We start from the raw sequence: 23,207 nt of genomic DNA on the forward strand, positions 1-23,207 counted from the left end.
GTACTGTGTGCAATTAAGTATTTTCTGGCTTGTAATAATAGCACTGGTTATATTTAGAATGGAAGGGTGAGAAGGGATGGAAAGCAAAGAAGTTAAAGGAAAAGGAAAAAACAAATTATCAAGTAGAAAAAAAACAAAACAAAGTAACAAAAAAAATTTCAAAGATATAAACAGGGAGAGACAGTGTACTAATCAACCATAAGCTGAAAAGGCACAGAGAGAGGATTGAAAATAAAAAATAAAAGGAATAGGGATAAGAATTAAAATAAAATTGCAAGCAAAATAAAATATATATATTAAAAACATAAAATAATGTAAAAAAATATTTAAAAAATAACCTCCAAGTTCAAATGCAATGAAGTTTCAGTCTTAATAATTTTGGTGTTTGTCCCTCAGCCTTCAATCCTGGAGATGGTGCCTCAGATGTTGTTCTGTAGTTGTCTCATCAAAGGGGATACATAAAATAGAACAAAACCTCACAAAACAAACAAACAAAAAACTCACAGAGTGTCCCAAGTTCAAATGCAATACAATTTCAGTAAGTTTTTCATCATGCAGGTGTATTTTGGTTGTTGTCTCATCAAAGGTAGGGAGAGAGGGAAAAAAAAGTCTGGAGACAGGTCTGTGAATGGCTATCTGCGGCTGTGGCTTGCCTGCTTGCTGCTGTCAGCCTGCTGTTGCTGGCAGTGTTATTTATGCAGATCTCTGGGTGAGCTTAGCACTCACCTGGCCCCACAGGCTTTGTTTATCAGTGTTCTGTGCATGATGCCACTGCTACAAGTTTTCCCCTTTCCAAGCACACTGGGGGAGGTGACACTGCAACCACTTTCTCAGGCCTGCTTGTTTATTTACAGCTCATGTGGGAAGTGGGCCTTTCACCCCTCCTGTAGAGTTTTCCTCCCTCTGCCACTCTCACAAGCTCTCCCGATCCTGGTTGCTGGGTGCGCACCGCCATTCCTGCCCTCTCCAGCCAGGCCCGGCTTGTTTATTTACAGTTCTGGGAAGGATTCCCTCCCCACCTCTATGATGCTCAGGGAGCCCCACCCTCTTTGCCATGTGTCTTTATTGCTCTTTTTTGCTTATTACTCAGTTTCTCTTTTTACCCCGGGTGGGGGTCAGTCTGTCCAGGCGGCTGTGCTGATCTGGCCCAGGATTGTCTGTGGAAGTACTGCACACCACTTAGCTCACCTTGTGGTCTGTGTCTTCCCAAGCTGTCTGGGTGCGGGCGACTGGCAGCGGCCCAGGGGCCCTCCTGGTTTCTCCATTCAACATGAAGTGGAGATGCTCTGCACAGGCTAGAGGTGTGGAGGGGTCAAAATTTTGCCTCTTCTCGGTGGCCTTGCCTGCGAGGTGTGTCTCCAGTGTCTCTCCAAGATTTCACTTTAGGAGTCACCCTTTCTGCTTCCTCCCTCTAGCCGCCATCTTGGAATCTCTCCTCATATCTTTCAGTAACTCCCTGTACTATAACCAAGCAGCCCTATTTTGAAATGTAGCATTTAACTGCTTTTCAAATAAAGTCCTTATTTCTTGCTGTTCAAGTGGCAAATAAGAAGATTGATTCTACTTATTGAAAACAAGGATATCAAAATTTTACCCTCTCTTTTTAGCATTTGTTTGAGAAAACATGTAATTGAAGTACTTTCTCCTCTCTTGGAAACTTAAATGAATCCTCTTGAGGACTAAAGGGTTCTTTTGTCAGCATTAGGACTTGAGAATGTCATTCTGTAGGACCTGGAGTCATCTCTTGAAATACAAACATCAGGGGAGATAGTACTCCTACTGCCCAGTCTCTGTGGATAAGTAGGAACCTAATCTTAGGTAAACACTTTCCTCTGGCTTGCTAAACTGACTTCTGTCATAAAGTTACAGGTTTGTTTACTTTGCAAGTAAACCTGATTAGCTAACACAGAGGAAAAATTGAAATGATAAAAGCAATCAGTATAATCTGACAACTTGGAATTTTAAAAAAGGAATAAGTGAATATTTTACATTTATACTGCAGTATTTTAAAGTAAATTAAAGGTACTTATGCTTTCAGATTTAATTAGAGCTAGCCTGAGACCTCACATCAGCAGGAGGTCTACAAAGGAATCTAGAATCTCAACATTGCAGTCCTCCAGAGACCAGCCTTAGATTTTTCTTTTCAATCTAGACTCTATCTAGTAGTTTTCTCAACAAGTCTCCAGGCTTAAATGTCATCTGTAACCCAACACTTCCAAATTTATATCCTCAACCTAGACTTCTTATGTAATCTGTGAGATTACTCATCTAACTGCCTACTTGACTTCTCCACTTGAATGTTTAGTAAACAAATTTACAATGCCAATAATTGGGCACATGTGTTACTCATCTTTTTTTTTTTCCAGTAGGGTTTAACTTTGTGTAACATATAGTAAGTGGTCATTTAATATTTCTTATTGATTGAACTTGTGTTTTCCAACTTCACATTATTAGAAATAAAACCACTGGAGACCACCAGTGTTGCAAATTGAAGACATGGAAAGGTGGATTACCTCAACAAGAATTTACTTCTTCCCCAAAGGGTGCACATGAGCACTCTGAGTGAACAGGCAGGCACACAGAGTGGGTGGTCTGCCTTGGTTCTTCTCCCTGAGGAGGAAGGACCTGCCCTTTTCCCTGATTGGTCAGGGCAGGGTTCACACTTTGTCATCATTAGCTAATGTTACACTAGAAGACTGGGGGTGGGGGAGAGGGTAGGTATTAATTTTGCTTGAAAATGGAGCTCAGTGAACAAGAACCAGGGACTAGGGCTGTTTAAAATGGCTATGTACTTTTACAAAAAGACAGTGGGTAGAAGGAAAAACTATTTTCCTACAACATAAAAATTTCAGAAAAATAATTCTATTACAACTCTATTTAGTGTTAAATGTTATTATGTGTATGTTCTGAAAGTATAAATAGTTAATAATAGTTACAGTTAATAATTCCACAGAAATTTTTGACTTAAGTTCATTTGAGTACTGACAATATAAGAAGTGAAGTCAGTATGCAAAGCTATCAGGCATTAATTTTGCTAACTGTACGTTGCCATAACTCATGGGAAAATATCTGTCAACAGCATTGAGCAAGTAGGCTAGGCGGTTAGGTAAAATAAGACAGTATAGCTAGTGCAGAATGGCTCTTGGAAACCTCCAATATGACCTCCCTATGACCTTAAAGCACAGAAAGGTGGAAAAACAGAGCAGACCAGGACACTACAAGGACTAGGGCACAACTATTGGAAAAAAAATCTCTGGATTAATGAGTAAGACTCAGGAGCCAGTCTGCAAGGCAAACAGTTTTACTTCTGCAGAAGAGTGTGCAACCAACAAAAGTCTCGTAAGCAAGCACACTGAGCAGGAAGTTTGCTGGAATTTTTATCCCTGATGCAACACTGTCCCCTTTTCCTATTGGTAAGAGTCAAGGTTCACAGTCTTTCTCAATGAGCTATAGATGAGGTAAAGGGCAAGGTTAACATTTAATATTCCAGGAAGCCACGATGGGTTAAGCAAGCATAAAAAGCTGCTGCTTTAAAGTAAATTAACCTGGGTTGCTATTTCTTTGAAGGCAAAGATAAGTATCCCCACATAACCAATAAGAATGTTGCAGGTACAGCCTACATGAACACTATTTTCTGCACACCTAATTAGCATAGAGATTGAACACGATTCTGGGGTAAATGGATAAAAACCTTAGGTCATGGCACTTCTCTGGCATCTTTCTCTTGGGACCTCTCCCAGCTCTGGGGCCTCTACTCTTTCTATTTTTCTATTTCAGAAAACTCTTCTGCTTTACTAGCTCTCATTCTCTGTGGTTTTCATTCTTCCAAATTGTGAGGCAAAGAACGTGGGTTCAGACAAAGCAAGTCCAGTATCAGCATCAAAATCTTCATTATACTATCACAAACTATGTAATTACCTCCAGTCAAAGGAAAAGATTACCAATTTTGTTAGCTCTGTCTCTAAGGCAGTGATGGTAAAGTTTAAAAGGCAATTTAAATTACTCTGGTGGAGTGGCTCAAGGAGTAGAGCACCTCCCTAGCAAGCATGAGACCCTCAGTTCAAACTCCTGTAATTCAACACATTCAAGTCTTTCTGCAAACAAATATGTTTCTTCCTTAAGCCCTGGGTAATATTGTTCTCTTTCTCTTTTGTTTTCCTTAGAAAACAAGGAGATGATGACTATGAGGTGCAAAGACTTAGATAGCTCACTATAATGAACCTAGATGTTTTGTTGCCTGCTTCGCTATGGTTGTACTGTTGGTGAAGTCAAGCCACAAGGAAGTGCAAAAGCAGCATGTCCAAATAATGAGCAGTCCAGTAAAGGAAATATGTCATATTCAGGGGAGTGTTGTTATGAGAGAAAAGAGCAGAAGACCTGAAAAATAAGTATTATTCCAGACAAGCCCTCCAAAGTAGATCCAGGCAAGGATGAAGGAATAAGAACCATTGTTACTATTGTAATTGCCAGCATTATACACATGAGACACTGTTCAAAGTACGTTAGATACATTCACTCCATCAATTATGCAAGAATTCTAAAAAAATCAATACGATTTACCATCCAATTTTACAGACTTAAAACAGAGGGAAGTGTCAGGATTTGAATATCAGGAGCTTGGTTGTCAGCACGTGAGCTTTTGGAAAGTGATTGGATCCTGAGGGCTCTGACTTCATGAAAGGATTAATTCATTGATGGTTTTATAATTTAAATAGACCATTGGGAATTGGTGGAACTGTGGAAGGTAGAGTCTGACTGCCTACAGTAGGTCCCTGGGGATGTGTCCTTGGGCTATATCTTGCCCCTGCCCCTTCCTGTTACTACCTTCTCTGCTTCTTGTATGCCAAAAGATAGACAGCTTTTTTTTCAACCACACTGTTCCACCACGATGCTTTCTTTCACCAAAGGCCCAGAAGCACTAGAACCAACCTAGCATGGACTAAATCTTCTGAAACCATGAGCTAAAATGAACCTTTTCTCCTCTAAGTTATTTTCTCAGGTATTCTGTCACAGTGAGGAAACACTGAATAACATAGGAAACTAAGCAATTTATTCAAAGTTAAAATTCTTTTTATTTAAATATGGCCTATTCACATTTTATTTGCAATCTACATGATCGCTGCTTTCAAAAGTATCAATGGAAGGCTTATATTGGCAGAAAAGAAATGAGACAAAGTTTACTTATCTAAAGGTTATGGAATTTTGTTTGCAAAAGTAAGAAATCAAAATGAGAAATCAGCAACATTTTTTTTTTCAGAAAAGGCAGATATAAGCTTTATTTCTCAAAATGTTCACTAGGGAACACATAGCTCAGAACAAAAGACATAAGTGCATGGGTTTTCTATCAGAGTCTAGAGGAGTCATACATCTCAGTTCACACAGAAAGTCCTGGCTTCCATTTGTTATCCTTGCATAATTGTTACCGGTGTCCTCCTTGTCTCTCTGAAATATCCTGTCTGAACAATACACTGAATGATCACCCTACAAACAAGTCCTCTGAAAATGTAAGTGGTCCCATGAGTTTTATGTCCAAATGCATGTATGTGGGAAGGGTCAGCTCATCCGACCCTAGCAGGTCTCCAACATTAAGACTATACAAATACCCAATGAAACCAAAACCAAAGAATGCATAACATCCAGAAATGAGCTCACCCTTTTTTTGGCTTTTGTTGTTAACTTTGTCCAAAGATTTTTCTGCCTTCAGCGATGGAACCAGAGAACAAGGGCAGTTACTTAGTGGTCTCTGAGGTCAGGCTGGCATCTCAATGGTTAGCTATAAGATATACACTGCAATGTCACTTACACATCATTTTGTTAATTTTCTTTTTAATATAACTTCCTGCCAAAATACTTCAGAAAAGTACATGTGCACACAAGCATACATATACCAGCACATATATTGTTGGGAGGAACACATATCAAGCAAAGAAATAGTAATCAGGGCAATGCTACATATCAATGAAATCATGTCCCTATCATATAAGTATTACCTACTAGAAACTCAAAAACTAAAATAAGTAACAATATTGTTTATAAGGTTCTTATTATAATGAAGTAGTATAGAAATAAGTGTGGAACATGCAAATAAAGTATTAACTATAACTAAACAAGTATATGCAAGCTTTAGGAGGTGAGTAATGGAAACATGGCAGCAGGTACACTTTTTGATTAAGCCTAGATCAGTATCCCTCCCAAGGCAAATTCATTTTACTGAACAATAACTGAACTATGGACAATTCTCAGACATCAAAAGAAATACCCAATTTAAAATGTTTTCCTGAAGCGTATGTACTTAATGTGTTATTTTGATGGTGTCAGATTCAATTGTAAACATCTTAACTACAATTTTTGCATATTTTGTTTTCTTTTATAACATGGCATATGGCTTAATGTTACTAATAAAAGCACTGTTTTGAGAGAGCAAAGACAAAGAGGTTCAGGAAAGGGAGGGAAAAATGGAGATTTCATGACTCCAAACTCTTATTTCCAGACCTCTTACCTTGTGTCCAAGACTTCTCCATGTTCCATCTCTGCTCACCTTTCTAGCATTATCCATCCTTCCAGCCATTCTTACAACCCTAGCAAGTTAAACTTTTCAAACTATCTTGCCTAAATCTCTAAACAGTTACATAAAACACAACTTGTGGGCAATTTGAAAACAGGAAATTTGTTTCTCATCTCTATCCTTAGCCCAGAACATATTACCAGACACACAATTTGTGGCATGAATAAATGAAAAGTTATGCTCAACGTTCTTATTTAATACATGATATTTAGTCACCTTAACATAGTCAATAAGTTCAAGAATTTCTTTTTTAAACCGAGGTGTCTGAGTTCCTAACAAAATCATGTTTCATGAAAAAGTGCACTCTTGTGCTCTTAACACAAAATAGGATTTTTTTTTATTTACTAAAAAGTATTAGAAAAAGTCCAGGTATAATCTTAGTCTCTTCTTCACAGAGGCTACTTTTTTTTTTAATTTTTCCAAAGCTATCTTTTGAATCTTTTAATAAGGGTTGCTGCATGAGTGTGTATGCCCTTGTGCATGTGTGTACACATATAAAGGCATGCTTATATTTTTCTCTTTCCTCCCCCTGTAGAGTATGATGTGGTTATTAGCCAGTCAATCAGTCAACCTACAAAACGCAAATAGCAGTCCATAGTGATTTTTTTTAGGCTTCCTACTGCAAAAGCAGAAATAAAATGTACTTCTTTGAGAAAAATCAAATGACCCTCATATGAATAAATTGTTTTCTTTGCCATTTTCATTTTTTAAAAAAGCAGAAGGCTTTTACCTGGAAAGTGCTTTCATTGACTAAATTGGTATCATGCCGACTGACCTTTCCTTTATTGTTCCACCAGCTCTCTGGCATTTTAATGTTTTGGCCTGTAATAATAGTCTTGAAGAATGAAATGGACTTTCTGGAGCAATTTTACCCCTAAGGATTTAAAAACATCAGTCTTTATTTTTTTTCCCACATACTCAAAGTAAAGCACTTAAAAATTTTTTTAAAAATGGAAACACAGTTATGCAGAAAGTGGGCTTATATATGCTTTGTATCTTTAAGTGCTGGATGAGAAAGAACACTGCAATAGACCTTTTTAACATTTCTTTTTAAGCTTGAGTGATTTCTAGGTTCTGAATCAATGCAATATACTATCCGACTATGATCTCTCCTTTGCTGAGCTTCCTGGGATGAAGAATCTTAGGACACCCCAATAAGGAGTCAGAATTTCCCAAATGTGTGTATATTTTGCTCTGCTGCAAACATCCTTGTGCCTAGTTTATACCTTAATAATTTTCTCTTCCGTCTTTAAAACTTGACTTTCTCTGATTTGACGATTTCTTCTTGTAGAGCTTTTTCAGCTGCTTCCCAAATAAAAAACAAATTAAAAAGAAAATCAAAGTCCTTTTCAAGTTGAAAAACAACCTTCCCCTGCTGAGCTAACAGATTTCTCCCCCTTTTGTCTCAGAGAGGAAGCAGAATATACCCTTAAAGTCTCCATCTCCTAACATTGCAGCTGTGTTATATAAGGTTTGTGATTCCAAAAGTTTCTTATTCTCTTATGTTTCAAAATCGTTGTTTATTTTGTGTAATTTAAACTTTAATAGCAATTTAAACAAAATGTATGTGTGATATTTAAAACTTGTCAATTATTTCACTTATCGGTACATACCAATTAATAAATTATCCAAGGAAGATTTTAACTCACATCACTGATGAAAATTATTTAAATTTATCCTGCAAAGAAGATGTCAGTGCTCTTATGTGAACATTTTATTATAAATCATATTTTGTTTTCCAAATATTCAAGAAAATACTTCTCAAAGATTGGATCATTTTAAGTTTTGGTGATGAATTAAATACTGAGAGCACGACATTTGGTTAATCAAATATTTAAAGAAATATATAGTGATCAAGATACTGTTTTAGACACGGTTTAAAAAAAAGAGAGAGAGATCAATAATACACAAAATTCCCACACAAAGAGAAGACTATGATCCATTCTGAGATGAAATTATAAGCACATATGAAAAACATAGCATTGTGTACAGCTAATAGTTAAACTGTACTAAGTGTTCCAAATAAAAAGATTGTATAGCAATAGCTGTAAGTCAAAAGGGAATCTGAGAATAGAGAGACAATTGTGGATTAATGGTAATAGAGAAGAGTTTACTGAGTCTGCCAACTCTTGTGAAATTCTTCCTTGACTAGTACTTTTTTGACAGGCTTCTGTTTTGTGGTTCCTAATTCACCTCATCTATGTTTCTCTTACCACCAACATCTAATGATTTTCTGAAATTGTGAAAACCCACATGTTCTTCACTTTTCACACTCAAGGACATAACCTCTCATATTTCAATCATTTCTAACTAAAACTCTTCAACTTAATCTCCTTCACCAAATCTCCTGATGGCCACAGTCTAGTATCATCACCCAGAACTGCTTCATGGTAAATATGCAAACTGATAATACTGTTCTCCTCTACAATAGTCTTTCATGTCAATGCATTTCCACTTTCATGCACTCTTTAGGTATATCCAGATTAATTCCTTGTTCCCTGTCCCTCTCCACAAAAAATATTTTCTTCAATTTTTTTCTCAGTGCCTCCTTGTTCTTACTTCCTTCCCTAGCCATTTGGACCCTCTGGCTGATGAGGTAAAGTACTTTTTCCATCAATGCCTTATCCTTTATTCATATCTTCCCTAGAAATGATCATGTCTTCCTTCACCAATCCAGTATTTGTATATCTAAGTGCTGTTTTATAAAACCCCTACAGCTTCTGTATTCTTTGTATTAAAAACTGTTTAATTTTAAAAGATAGGCTATAAAGAAGAGTGTGAGCTACTTGTTCTTTCAAATCCTTGAATGAAATACTATGAGACTGATGTGCTGGTTAGTCTCATACCAGACTTCAACCACGACATTTTACAGAACATATTCAGTAAAGTAATTACTGACAAGTTAGAGTAGATGAAGATATGAGTGGAATGATATATAGTTGACAATGAATATAGTATATACTTTCAAGAAGACTGGTGGTAAAGAAAAGATAAGATGAAAGCTAAAGAGATAGGTGGGGTCAAGGAAATCCTCCTTTTTGACAAGGGTGTTTTTTAAACATATTTATAGGCTAATGACATAAAAGTTAATGCTGACAATAAAGGGAAAAACTCAATTAGTGGAATGGAATATCAGAAAAGGAGATAAAAAATGAAATCAAAATATTATAGCCAAGGAAGAATGTCTTCTTATTCTAGAGAGACTAGCAAGTAGAAAAATATAAAAGGAGAAGATTTAAATGAACTCTTAGTAAAAGAAATAGAATTGAGGAATTCTATTTTGAGAGAGAGTGAAAGAGAAGTGTGTGTGTGTGTGTGTGTGTGTGTGTGTGTGTGTAAAAGAGAGAAAGAGACAGAGAAACAGACAGACAGAGACAGAGAGAAAAAAATTTCCCCCTGATAAAAAAAAGATTGAAGATAACAGATGGAGTAAAGGACTAAAAACAACAGTAAAGTTTTAGAATTCAAGAGAGATACAGAATTGTCAAGCATCCTTCAGAACACAGATGAGATATCAACCACATATTTGTAGTATTGAGAATACACAAAATTGTGTTTTCTGTAACTTCCGATGATGTGTGAGGTATTGTATTAGTTGCTAAATTTGGATCATTTGACTTCAAAATACTTATGCTCTGTTTCCAATTCTGTTTTCTCTCTTCTTAGTTCCCTATGAAAAGAGTCATAGGCTTATTTAAAGCTTTGCTCCATTTCTAAAATCTTGATGGCTGGCTTGATTCACATGTGCTTTCAATTTCCTTGCTTCTCAATTTTGTTAACTCAGCAGCTATACCAACTCAATTCCTTGGCTTCCATTGACATAAGCCCGTTGGATTCTCCACATGCCTATGACTAGCAAACAGAAGAGCAATAAACATTAGTTGGGGTTTGCTTGATTTGATTACCTATAGCATTTGGTTCTTAGGTTTCTTAGGTTTCATTCACCTATATCAAACCTTCTACCCTAGTGCTGGAGATACCAGCCAGATATCCTTGAGGGTTGTCATTCAAGATCATTTCTGGAAAGCCTCACTTGTCTACCATCAGAATGAAATAACAAGAGACTATTTTTGGATCTCACTAGCTAGAAGGAAATAAGCTACTAATATGCATTGATTAATAGGAACCCATACTTGAGAGTGGCAAGCAGAAAATAAATAAATAAATAAAAAGGAACAAAGCACATGATATGAGTAGAAAACAAGTAATAAAATGGTAGACTTTAATTAAAAAGCTGATAAGCTTTTTCCATGTTTACCACCACATCCATTAACTTAAATGGTAATTAGAGTTCACAGTATACTAATAAAATTAGAACTCAAAAGTCATTAAATAATAATAACCAGTTTTAATTCATTTTCTGTATAAAATATAAGTAATTTTAATAACTCCAAGTTGGGCAAATGAGTAATTGCATAACAATTTAAAAATTACTTAATAGAAAATACAATGAAATAAACAATTAAGTTTGTGCATGAGTTCCTCAAATGGAAACAGAAACAGAAAACTACTGAAAATCAAATACAGGTAAAACTTTAGCCAAAGTCAAAGAAAAAAGAAGACTACCAAAAATAACAATTTGATTGAGGGTGAAGAGCTGGCTTCCCACCAGAAGCAAAATGCTATTGTATTATTAAAATGTTAGAAAATTTTCTGCCTAATTCAAAAGCCAGTAAATAGTAAGAACCTTTGTAAATGGTACAATGTACCCACACCCAGCTCAACAATAAAAAAAAGTCAGTAAATATATTCTTCAGTGCTAACAATAAGGTAAAAATAAAACTTCTTTAGGCAAATAAGAATTAAGAGAATTCATCACTATAGATTCACAGTATAAGAAATGTTAAAGGATCTTCTCCAGGCAGAATGAAAATAACTGAAGATTAAGCACAAAAATAAAGGAAGAACTGAAGGACAATGACAATGGTAACAATGTTGGTAAATCTAAATTAATACTGATTACTTAAAATAGTAATGTTTTATAGTTGAAAATACACCAAGAATTAGAATATGCAATTATGCTGGAGAACAATAACGATTTCCTCACAGTGATTATTTGCCCACATATTTGCATAGGTGAAGTAAAAGTTGTGCCTAGAGATTAATGAACAGCAACATTTATTAAAAATAAGAAAAGCAGAAACCAAACGGCTTAAATATCAAAAAGTTAATAAGAGAATGTAAGTATAAACACAAAAAAACTAGAAAGAAGAAAATATTAAAGCTAAAGGTAGAAATTAAGGAAATAGACAAATCTATAGTAGAGGAAATCAGTCAAATTGTAAGTCAATCAAAATCATAAACGCACATGAAAATATTTCTAAACAAATACCACCAAATCAACCTAATATGGAAAGGTTAATATGTCATGGCCAATTTGTACTTGATCCTGGAATGAAAAGACGATTTAATATTCAAACACTACTGAATTTAATTTACCTCATTATGGAATAAAAGGGGAAGAAAATTACATCATCATCTCAATAATTGCAGTAAAAGCATTTAATAAAAACCTCTCAGGAAAAAAAGAAATGTGAGATAATATTGTTAAATGTGAAAGATGATATCTGTAAAGTTAGTGATAAAATATTAACAACTTTGTCTCTAATACTAGAAATGAGATGACAGTGTCTTGTATCACTAATAGTTTCAAATTTTTACTAGCAGTCCTAACAAATGCCATGAACAGAATATAACTTTTATATTTTGAAATTAAAAATGTGAAATTCTCATTACTGTCAATCACTTCATTTTGTGCCAAAATTTTCCTTAAAAATACACATTAAATTATTAGAATAAGTGAATTTAATAAGATCAATAATTAAAAATTAGTTATCTATAAAACACAACAAAAACTTATAAAAATATTATTTATAATGGTATCAAAATATCAAATACCTGTGGAATTAAAATCTGCATACTTTCTCTATGAAAACTATAGGCTACTATATTTTTTAAATCTAGGAAGCCTATTTAAAGGGATAATAGACTTGACTAGATGGTTGAGCAAATAGAATATCCAAATGACTGATAAATACAGGAATAAGTTCCAAGACTAATAACTACAGACTAGCAAATTAAAGCAATTATTTGCCTCCTGAGAAGAGCTAAAGTCTAAAAGTAAACCATACCAAGTGTTGCATGATACATGGGACAGTGAGACCTCTCGTATACACTGGCAGTGCGTGCATTGGTGACACTCCTCTGGAAAACATTTGATTTTATTGTCTAACATGGAACATATGCATGCTTATTTACCCAGCCACTGTATGGCTAGGTATACTTTCAATATCAATGTGTTCACATGATTAACCAAAAGAATATCCACAGAAGAATTTTTCACAATAACCAAGAACTGAAACAAGCCAATGACCACTAACATTACAAGGTTTATTTTGAATATTCAGCAATAAAATGATGAGTAAAATCAGCCAGACAGATGAGTACACGTGGCATTGAAAACACACTCACTATTGGGCTGGATGTGGAGACAGTGGTCATTTTTGAGGAGGAGAAAGAGATTGTGACTGAGAAGGGAAAAGAGGGAGTGAGGTTGGGGCTGGGCTGCTGTTTAATTTCTGTCCTTGACTGAGCAATAGCGGCATAGGTGTTTGAGGTTTATATTCAATGCACTATTCTTTTTTTTTATTTTGCATACTTTTCTGTACTTATGTTGCATCAACAATTAAGTTAAAGAAAAATGTTTTATATTGATCAATAAGCATTTAAAAATAGCTGTATAGCTTATTTTTTAGATTAAGTATACATTTGTATACTTATATATTATTGATAAATTATTTCAAGTTTTAAAAATATTCCATGGCTCTAGTACCAATGAAATCACATTATTTTATTTTTAAAAATTTATCTTTTAAAAATTATCTTTTGTGATTCAGAATAAATTAACATATTAAGACATGCAGAATCTTATAAATGGAGAAATTAATGACCATAACAAACTCCAGTTTAGGAACCATCATGCTAAAATAACATGAAGGGAAAGCTATTTCCTGTTTTTTCTCTACAAAAAATTTAGCTAATAACCACAGCCCTTTAGATTCTTATAAAATTATACTTTTTCCCTAAACCAGCAACTTTAAAACAGTCAAATATAAAGAAAAACATTGGTAAGTCAGGCAGTGTCATGAAAAATAACTGACTTTAGCCTCATCATTAGCTCTGTCTGAATTTTAGGCACCACACAAAGAAGGAACAATGTCTAGGCTGATTAAGAAGGCTATAGTTGAGGTCAACATAGCAGACCATATAATTAATCACACAGAAAATGAATGTGTCTCATGTGGTTTTTGCCATAAAAGACTATGTATAAGCAAATTCTGCAACAACCTCATTATTATTATTGATCAGCTCTAACTAATGAACTGACTGCATCAGTTTCCAAGGAAATTACGCCATGCTTCCTTGACAATGGATTGAACTCAACATCTGAACCGAGGGTGGACTTAAATATCATGTTCTGCCATTGACCTCTGCCATATAAATTAAGAAGTTTTCAAAATATGACATTTTTTAATAATTCTGAGGGTTTTCTTCTTATTTGCACAGTCCTTGTGTTATATCATCTAGATTGCTTCTAATTGGTTTAGTTTGTTTTGGAAATAACAAACAATAAAGTGTTCTTTTGTTGATTTGACTTTCTATTTTATTCATTAGCCATTTCTAAAACATGCAAGGTACTTCAAGAAGCTTAAAAGGGGGAGAGGATCCAAGATGGCGACTAGGGCACAGAAATAGACAGCATGAGCTCTGTGAATCAAAAACCTTGCTAAGATGCTGGAGCCACACTTGGCAGAAATAAAGCACCAAGGAGAATCAAAACTTCAACACCCTGAACCCCTTGCCCATGGAAGGCTGCTCCACACCACATTACACTGAGAGAACAGGAGGGCTCTCACCACCACCAGATGCCAGCCCAAAACCTGCTTGGGAGACATTTGGCAGACCAAACAGGTGAGCACCAAGCATCACACAGTATTCCCCTAGCCACCCCTGGAATAAACCAGCATAGCCCCCTGGGCAGACTGACCCCACCCCCTGCAAAAAAAAAAAAAAACCTGAACAATGAACAAGGAACTAAAAACTAGCACACAGCAGAGGGTGCGAGAAGCTGAAAGTGCACCTGAGAAAGAGGGAGAGACAAGGAGCTGATCTCTGCACAAACTTTCAGTAAACAAAGGCTGGAAAGGCAAACGGTCCAACAATGGGTCAGTGATAAGCTGCTGCATAAAATAGGGCAGGTAATGGTCCACAAAGTTCATCTCCTGAGCCAGTAAGCAACATCCAAAGTTAAAAGACACTGCAAAATTGAAAAACAATCAGCAAATCATCACAACAAACTGACAGCAGGGAGCAGGCTGACACATCACTGACCTTGCCCCAGAGAAAGGGGGTGAGGCAAAGAAATAAGCCCCCAGTAAACAGGCACAGTGAAAACCCAACTACAAAGCAGGATAGCTGGTGAGCTACAGAACTGATCTCCAGAACCCGAGGACAACATACAAACTTAAACTGCCACACCTCACTGAGGGAGGAGCTGACTAAGCAGATGCCTCTGAAAGACAGAGGAAAAAAAACACTACGTAACCACCTGGCAAGACTAGGACAGAGCTTCTGCTTAAATACCAAAACCAAGACTGGATGCTGTAAGAGTAAAACTAGAACTTAAACTAAGACTGAAATTCTATTGTTCCTGAACCTGGAGGTTTTTTTGTGTGTTTGTTTGTTTTATTTCTTGTTTGTTTGTTCATCTCTCCCCATTGATTTCTTTGAGTGTTTGTTTGTTTGTTTTGTTTTGTTAATTTTACTATTGTGAGTTAGTTAAAACTAAATTACACCCAGACAATGAACAAAAATAGCACACCCACACTAAGCTAAAAACCCAGTACAGCCACAAAACAAAATTTAACCAAGGGAAAGAAAAGAGGTGACTGAAACTACTAACAAACCTATCAAGAACATAGTTACACAGTACCAAGTGGAGTGATGGGAAGACGAAAAAGGTGTGGAAACCATTCTCCCTGAAAAATAATTTAATACAGGATTCAGAGGGAAATGCAGAAAATGGATACCCAGTTCCTGACTACAACAAAACAAAGATAAACAATGCCAAGGAACCCAACAATGCCTACAAGAACGACCTCAAAGAAGAAATCCTGCGAGTAATCACTGAGAATTTCATGGAGATTTTACTAGACATTGTTAACCAAAACCTACAAGAGGCACTCAAGAAATTCCAAGACACAAAAATAAAGAATAAGAGATGACACAGAAATAAATAAATGAACTCATATGAGCTGTAAATAAACACCAAAGTGAAACAGAGAGGACATAAAAGGACATATATACTCCAACACAGTGATAATGGGAGACTTTAATACCACCCTAACACCAGTAGATAGGTCACCCAAACAAAAAAATCAATAAAGAAATTCTAGAATTAGATCACATCATAGATCAAATGGACCTAGCTGATGTCTACAGAATATTTCATCCAACTTCTGCACAATATACATTCTTCTCAGCAGCCCATGGAACTTTCTCCAAAATTGATCATATCTTCGGGCACAAAGCAAGCCTCAGCAAATATAAGAAAAGAGAAATAATTCCATGCATTATATATGATCACAATGCATTAAAACTAGAACTCAACAACAAAAACAACAGTAGGAAACATGCAAATAATTGGAAGCTGAACAACACATTGCTCAATGATCAGTAGGTTATTGATGAAATAAAAGAGAAAATTAAAAGGTTCCTGGAAGTTAAAGAAAATGAAAACACGACCTACCAGAACCTATGGGACACAGTAAAGGCAGTCCTAAGAGGAAAGTTTATCGCCATGAGTGCATACATTAAAAGAACAGAAAGATCTCAAATCAATGACCTAATGCTACATCTCAAACTCCTGGAAAAACAAGAACAAGCAAATCCCAAAACAAGCAGAAGGAGAGAAATAATAAAAATAAGGACCAAAATTAATGAAATAGAAACAAACAAAAAAACATACAAAGAATTGATGAAACAAAAAGCAGATTTTTTGAAAACATAAACAAGATTGATAGATCCCTGGCAAACCTGACTAAAATAAGATAGAAAAACCCTGATCAGTAAAATCAGAAATGCAAAAGGGGAGACAACAACAAATACTGTGGAAATCTAAGAAATCATCAGAGACTACTTTGAGAACCTAAATTCCAATAAATTTGAAAATCTTGATGAAGTGGACACATTTCTAGACACTTATGACCATCCAAAACTGAGCCAAGAGGATATTAATCACCTGAATAGATCTATAATACAAAATGAAATTGAAGTATCAATGAAGAGTCTCCCAAAAAAGAAAAGTCCAGGACCTGGTGGATTCTCTTAATTCTATCAGACGTTTAAAGAAGAACTAATACCAACTCTCCTTAAACTTTTCCACAAAATAGAAAGGGAAGGAATACTGCCCAACTCATTTTATAAAGCCAGTATTACACTCATCTCAAAACCAGACAAAGACACCTACAAAAAGAAGAACTATAGGCCAATCTCCTTAATGAATATCAATGCAAAAATACTGAAAAAAATAATGGCAAACTGAATTTCACAACATATCAGAAAGATCATTCACCACAACCAAGTTGGCTTCATCCCAGGGACACATTGGTGGTTCAACATATGCAGATCTATAAATGTAATACAGCACATTAATAGAAGCAAAGACGAAAACCACTTGATCATCTCAATGGATGCAGAAAAAGCCTTTGATAAGATTAAACATGATAAAATCTCTAAGAAAACTAGGAATCAAAGAAATGTACCTCAACATTGTAAAGGCTATATATGACAAACCTATAGCCAACATCATACTTAATGGAGAAAATCTGAAACCGTTTCCCCTAAAATCAGGAACAAGACAAGGGTGTCCATTATTCCCACTCCTATTCAACATAGTCCAGTAATTCCTAGCCAGAGCAATTAGGAAGAAGAAGAAATAAAAGGAATACAAATAGGTAAAGAAACTGTCAAAATATCCTTATTTGCAGACAATATGATCCTATACCTTAAAGAACCAAAAAACTCTATGCCAAATCTCCTAGACACCATAAACAGCTACAGCAAGGTGGCAGGATAAAAAAACCAACTCACAAAAATCATTAGCTTCTCTATACATCAATAACGAACAAATTGAGAAAGTATATGTGGAAACAATTCCATTTACAATAGCCTTAAAAATAAATCAAATACCTAGGAATAAACTTAACAAAGGATATGAATGACCTCTATAAAGATAACTACAAACCCCTGAAGAAGAGATCAAGGAAGACTACAGAAAGTGGAAAGATCTCCCGTGCTCATGGATTGGTAGAATCAACATAGTAAAAATGGTTATACTACCAAAAGTAATCTACATGTTTAATGCAATTCCCATCAAAATCCCAAGGATATTCATCACAGAGATTGAAAAATCTACCCTAAAGTTCATTTGGAAACAGAAGAAACCGCAAATAGCCAAGGCAATACTCAGAAAAATGAGCAATTCTGGAGGTATCACAATACCTGACTTCAAAATATATTACAAAGCAATAGCAAAAAAGCAGAATGGAAATGGCACAAAAACAGATATGAAGACCAGTGGAACAGAAGAGAGGACCCAGATATGAATTCACACAACTATTCCCACCTTATTTTTGAAAAAGGTGCCAAAAACATATGATGGAGAAAAGACAGCCTCTTCAACAAACGTTGCTCAGAAAAGTGGTTTTCTGCCTCCAAAAAATTGAAACTAGATCCATGTCTATCACCCTGTACTAGTACAAATCAAAATGGATCAAGGACCTTAATATCAGATCCAAAATTCTGAAGTTAGTACAGGAAAGAGCAGGGAATATTCTGGAAGCAATAGGTATAGGCAAGGACTTTCTCAGTAGAACCCCAGCAGTCCAGCTACTAAGAGAAAGGGTGGACAAATGGGACTACATAAAATTATAAAGCTTGTGCACAAAAAAAGAAATGGTTTCTAAACTGAAGAAACCACCCACAGAGTGGGAGAAAATATTTTCCAGCTACACATCAGACAAAGGACTGATAGCCAGAATATACAGGGAACTTAAGAAACTAAACTCTCCTAAAATCAATGAACCGATAAAGAAATGGGCAACTGAACTCAACAAACTTTCTCAAAAGAAGACATTCAAATGAACAAAAAACACATGAAAAAATGCTCACCATCTGTGGCCATAAAGGAAGTGCAAATCAAAATCACACTAAGATTCCACCTCACCCCTGTTAGAATAGCTATCTCAAAAACACCACCCACAACAGGTGTTGGTGAGGATGTGGGGAAAAGGGAACCCTCATACACTGCTGGTGGGAATGCAAGCTAATACAACTCTGAAAAACAATATGGAGTCTTCTTAAAAATCTAAACATAGATCTGCCATATGATCCAGCCAGCAATCCCACTCCTAGGGTTATACCCAAAGGAATGCGACTCAGGTTACTCCAGAGGCACCTGCACACCCATGTTTATTGCAGTGCTATTCACAATAGCCAAATTATGGAAACAGCCAAGATGCCCCACTACTGAAAAATGGATTAAGAAAATGTGATATCTATACACAATGGAATTTTACTCAGGCATGAAGAAGAACAAAATGTTATCATTCACAAGTAAATGGATGGAACTCAAGAGCATTATCCTGAGCGAGGTTAGCCAGGCTCAAAAAACCAAAAATCATATGTTCTCCCTCATATGTGGACTTTAGATCTAGGACAAATGCAGCAAGTTCTTGGACTTGGGTCACACTCTAAGGGGAGAGCACATACAGGAGGAATGGATATAGGTAGGAAACCCAAAACTTGAAATTGTTTGATGTCCCCACTGCAGAGGAGTGAATACAGTAACCTTAAAACGACAGAGATCAATATGGGAAGGTGACCGAGTACTTTAGAGGTCTGGTAGAGATGAATCAAATAAGGTTGTAATAACACTTGTGCATGGAAAGAATGCTAGGAATCTGTCTGTATAGCTATCCTTATCTCAGCTAGCAAAAATGCTATGTCTTTTCTTGAAAGAATTGGAGAAAAGGACAGAACAGATTCTGCCTGGAAGTGAGGGGGTTGATGGGGCGAGATGGAGGGGGCTAGGCAGCAGGGAGAAATGGCCTAAACAATGTATGCACATGCGAATAAATGAATAAAAAAAATCACTTAAAAATTTTTTTAAAAGAAACTTAAAAGGACCATGGTATATATAACATTAATAAAAAGGAAATTTGGAAAAGAATTTCACTTGGGGAAAAGAATAATTTTGGTTTTAGATTTTGTGATTGTTGCATTCATATTTTCTGTTCTTCTCTGGCCCGATCTTTGCTCCAGGAGAAGGTTAAACCCCTACAGATAGGTGGATCTTCACACCTTTGAGTTCCTTTCCCTCTGATTCATCAGATTTCACCAGTGGGAGGACCAGGAGATGGTAAGGTATTTTCTTGGAATTCAATGATCCTTTTTTAGTCATTCTTTGGAATTCCTCTTCTGATAGTCCATCCACTTCAATATTTTTTGAGTCAGTTGCTGAAGAATTTTGAACTTTTGGATGAGTAACGTATGGTTTTTTAGGTCTTATATTTCTCTTTTGAGCTCTGCTTATCTGTTGGGATAGATATTTCTTCCACTTGCATATGAGGTCCTTTTTAAGGACTAGCCTTCTCTTGATGATGTGTCTTAAGATATGTTTGCTGTGAAATGTTGAATATGTTTCCAAATAGATTTTGGAATATAGACCCCCTGCTACTTCTTTGGTGGGGAGAGCATATTTTAACACAGAGTATAGTGTTGGAGTTTGAAGGTCTTGCTTTTTCTGTTAGTCTCAAAAGAATGGGGTACTTCTACAAGATGAGGAAGATGTGATAAATGTGATGTAGACAGTGTAGTACATGGGCTACACCCTCTGTGATTATTCCTTTAGTATTGTCAACAATTCATGGTCTCAAAGAGTATTGGAGTGACCTAGGTTGAAGTCTTCATAAGTGCAGTGTCCACAGTCCTTTTGTTGTTTCTTTCTGTCGTTGCTGAAAGGCTGGATGTTCAGGAGTAAGTCTTGAGGCTGACCACAAAGGGATTAACTGGACATTTTCCCAGGGCTAGGCTGATACCAAGCTCCTCTGCTGTGTGACCCCCATAAAGCCCACACAGAAAGAAGAGCCATAACTTCTCTCTGCTAGGTGAAGGGGGCGTGGCAGGTCCCAAGCTTTCCCTTGCCCACAACTGTAGATTTCCAAGGCCAATTCCTACATGCAATTGTATATGACTGCCCAGCTTCCTGGTCTCTTTAGCAGGCCACCAGAGCTGAGAGTCTTAAAGAGAAAGCAAGCTCCATGTTGTTCCACGTCTCCTATCTAAATCGCACTACATACATTTGTCAATGAGTTTGCTTCAGTGGCATTCTGTTGGGCCACCTGGACCATAGAGAAGATGCTGGAAGAGACAGCATGCTAAAAGTTGCTGTGAGTTCTAAGGGAAAGGATAATATAGGGACTTACATTTTCCAAACCAACAGCTGGGACAGACCCTTCTCAACACAGCTCCCAGTTACAACACCACACATTTATGTTGAGAAGCTAGTGGATTTCTCAAGCACTAGCCTACTTCACAGCTGCCTGGTTAGATACCTTCAGACTACCTCTTTGCTGTACTTGATTTCTGTGTCAATTTTGCTCACATGTCTGTCCCTCTTTGTCTTCCCTCCTCTCTGCCACACAGTCACTGAACCACTGTAGACTCAGAGCCAATGTGCTCTTTCTTACCCTGTGTTCTGATAGCCACTCTCCAGGTCTCTCCAAGTCTCTCTGTCCAATGTAGAACTTCAGTGCATTGCCTCAGTCAACCACATGGGTGAGTAGCAGTTTTCTGGCTATTTCAACTCAAAGTTGCAGAGACTCTGGAAGAAAATGTTGCTTGCTTCTAATCTGCCATCTTTGCTTCTCCTTAAAGTTTCTTGACATTGCTTGTCTCTGAAGATGTCACCATCCCTTATCGATTCCCTAATCTTACCTATACCTTCTTATATAGATTATTGATTAAATTTTTTCACTTAACCCTTTGAGTAGCCATCTGCTTCCTGCCTAATCCTCCCTGATTCTCAAGTGTATATTTAAAATGATGGCAGAACTTTCAAATAGGAAGACAGCAGCATTTAACTAGAGATACTACATGAAAACAAAGGAGTAAATTCAGAACTAAAAACATATATTTAGAAAAATGTCTGAACAAATGTGGTAATGGAATTCTTAGCAGAGGATTAAACCTCTAAAGAATGGCACGGACAAGAAGTACAAAGTAGAAAATTAAAATATAAACCATGGGATGTATTCACATTTAGAAAATGAAAAAGAAAGAGTGGATAGAAGACAAAAGAGGGGAAAGTAGAGTATAAAACATATCGGATTCATTTAACATTTTTATTGTACAGTAACTTGATAAATTTTAGGAAAATTTGGGACAACTAGCCTCTTTAAACTATGAAATTAACTTGTTTTATCATCTAAGTGTACTATTCATATTTGAGTACCTATAGGGATTGTAATTATCTTTTCTTAAATGTAGTGCTTGCCTCTATCCTCAAGAACCTGCCTGTATAAGTGTATTCAAATGCAGAATAATGTCAATTTAGAATGCAAGAAAAAGTTGCAATAACCACATCTCTGTATCCCTATTTTGAATCCTAATAGCCTCTCTATGGGTGTTGGATCCATTTTCCTTCAGGTTCACTCCTCAGTTTCTTCCTATTCTTTCAGTGTCCTCCTGGTGACCTCTGATAGCAGCATGGATTTATCAATCTCCTTGTAAGAAGATCCACAGAAATCCATAATGAGACATTAGAGGTTAGGAAGAAAAGAGGAGCCAGGATCTTCCTTCTAAATTATTAAGTATTTCTGGCAAATATTTTATCCCTTCTATGGTTTTAGCACCTGCTAGTCAGGCTTTCCAGGACCCCATCTTCCATCCAAGGACCCAATAACTGCATCTAGTCTCTGGGCTCCAGTAACACTATTGCTTACTTTTGCTCTTCCAGCTCAACGCTGGCAAAGTTTTGGCTTTTTTGGTTTTGCTGATCCCTGGATTGTTTCATCATCCTTAGTTGACTTCTCAATTTCTTCTATCAAATGGATCACCAGTTTCCTTCATTAAATTCCCTGTGAGTTTTTCTCTTTTCCTTATTGGTCTTTGACTAATAGTATGTATTTTATTCTCTGTAATTATTTTCATATTTGATTCATTTTTTCTCATACTTTTTTGAAATGATTGCCTGCAACACATGGCACAATAACTAGCACAAAAGATTTCACAAATATGTGGGTTGGATTTTGAAGGGAATTTGGTGAAGCTTAACATTTAATGAAAATTAAAACATAATTAACCATAAAAAAGGATGTAGCTATTACAGTTAAAAGCAGCTCTTAGATATTATCCAACAACAACTTTTCTGAGCATGACACTGATTGAGGGGAAGAGCCCAGTATCACTGGCCTATTCCTATATCAAACTACCCCAAGTCCTCTTGGCATGAAAAGTAGTCATAACCGTTGTCATAGGTGAAAATGAAGTACCCTTAACAGAACAGTAACATAGCAATTGT

Source organism: Castor canadensis, chromosome 4, assembly GCF_047511655.1.
Source record: "Castor canadensis chromosome 4, mCasCan1.hap1v2, whole genome shotgun sequence".
Classification (NCBI taxonomy): domain Eukaryota; kingdom Metazoa; phylum Chordata; class Mammalia; order Rodentia; family Castoridae; genus Castor; species Castor canadensis.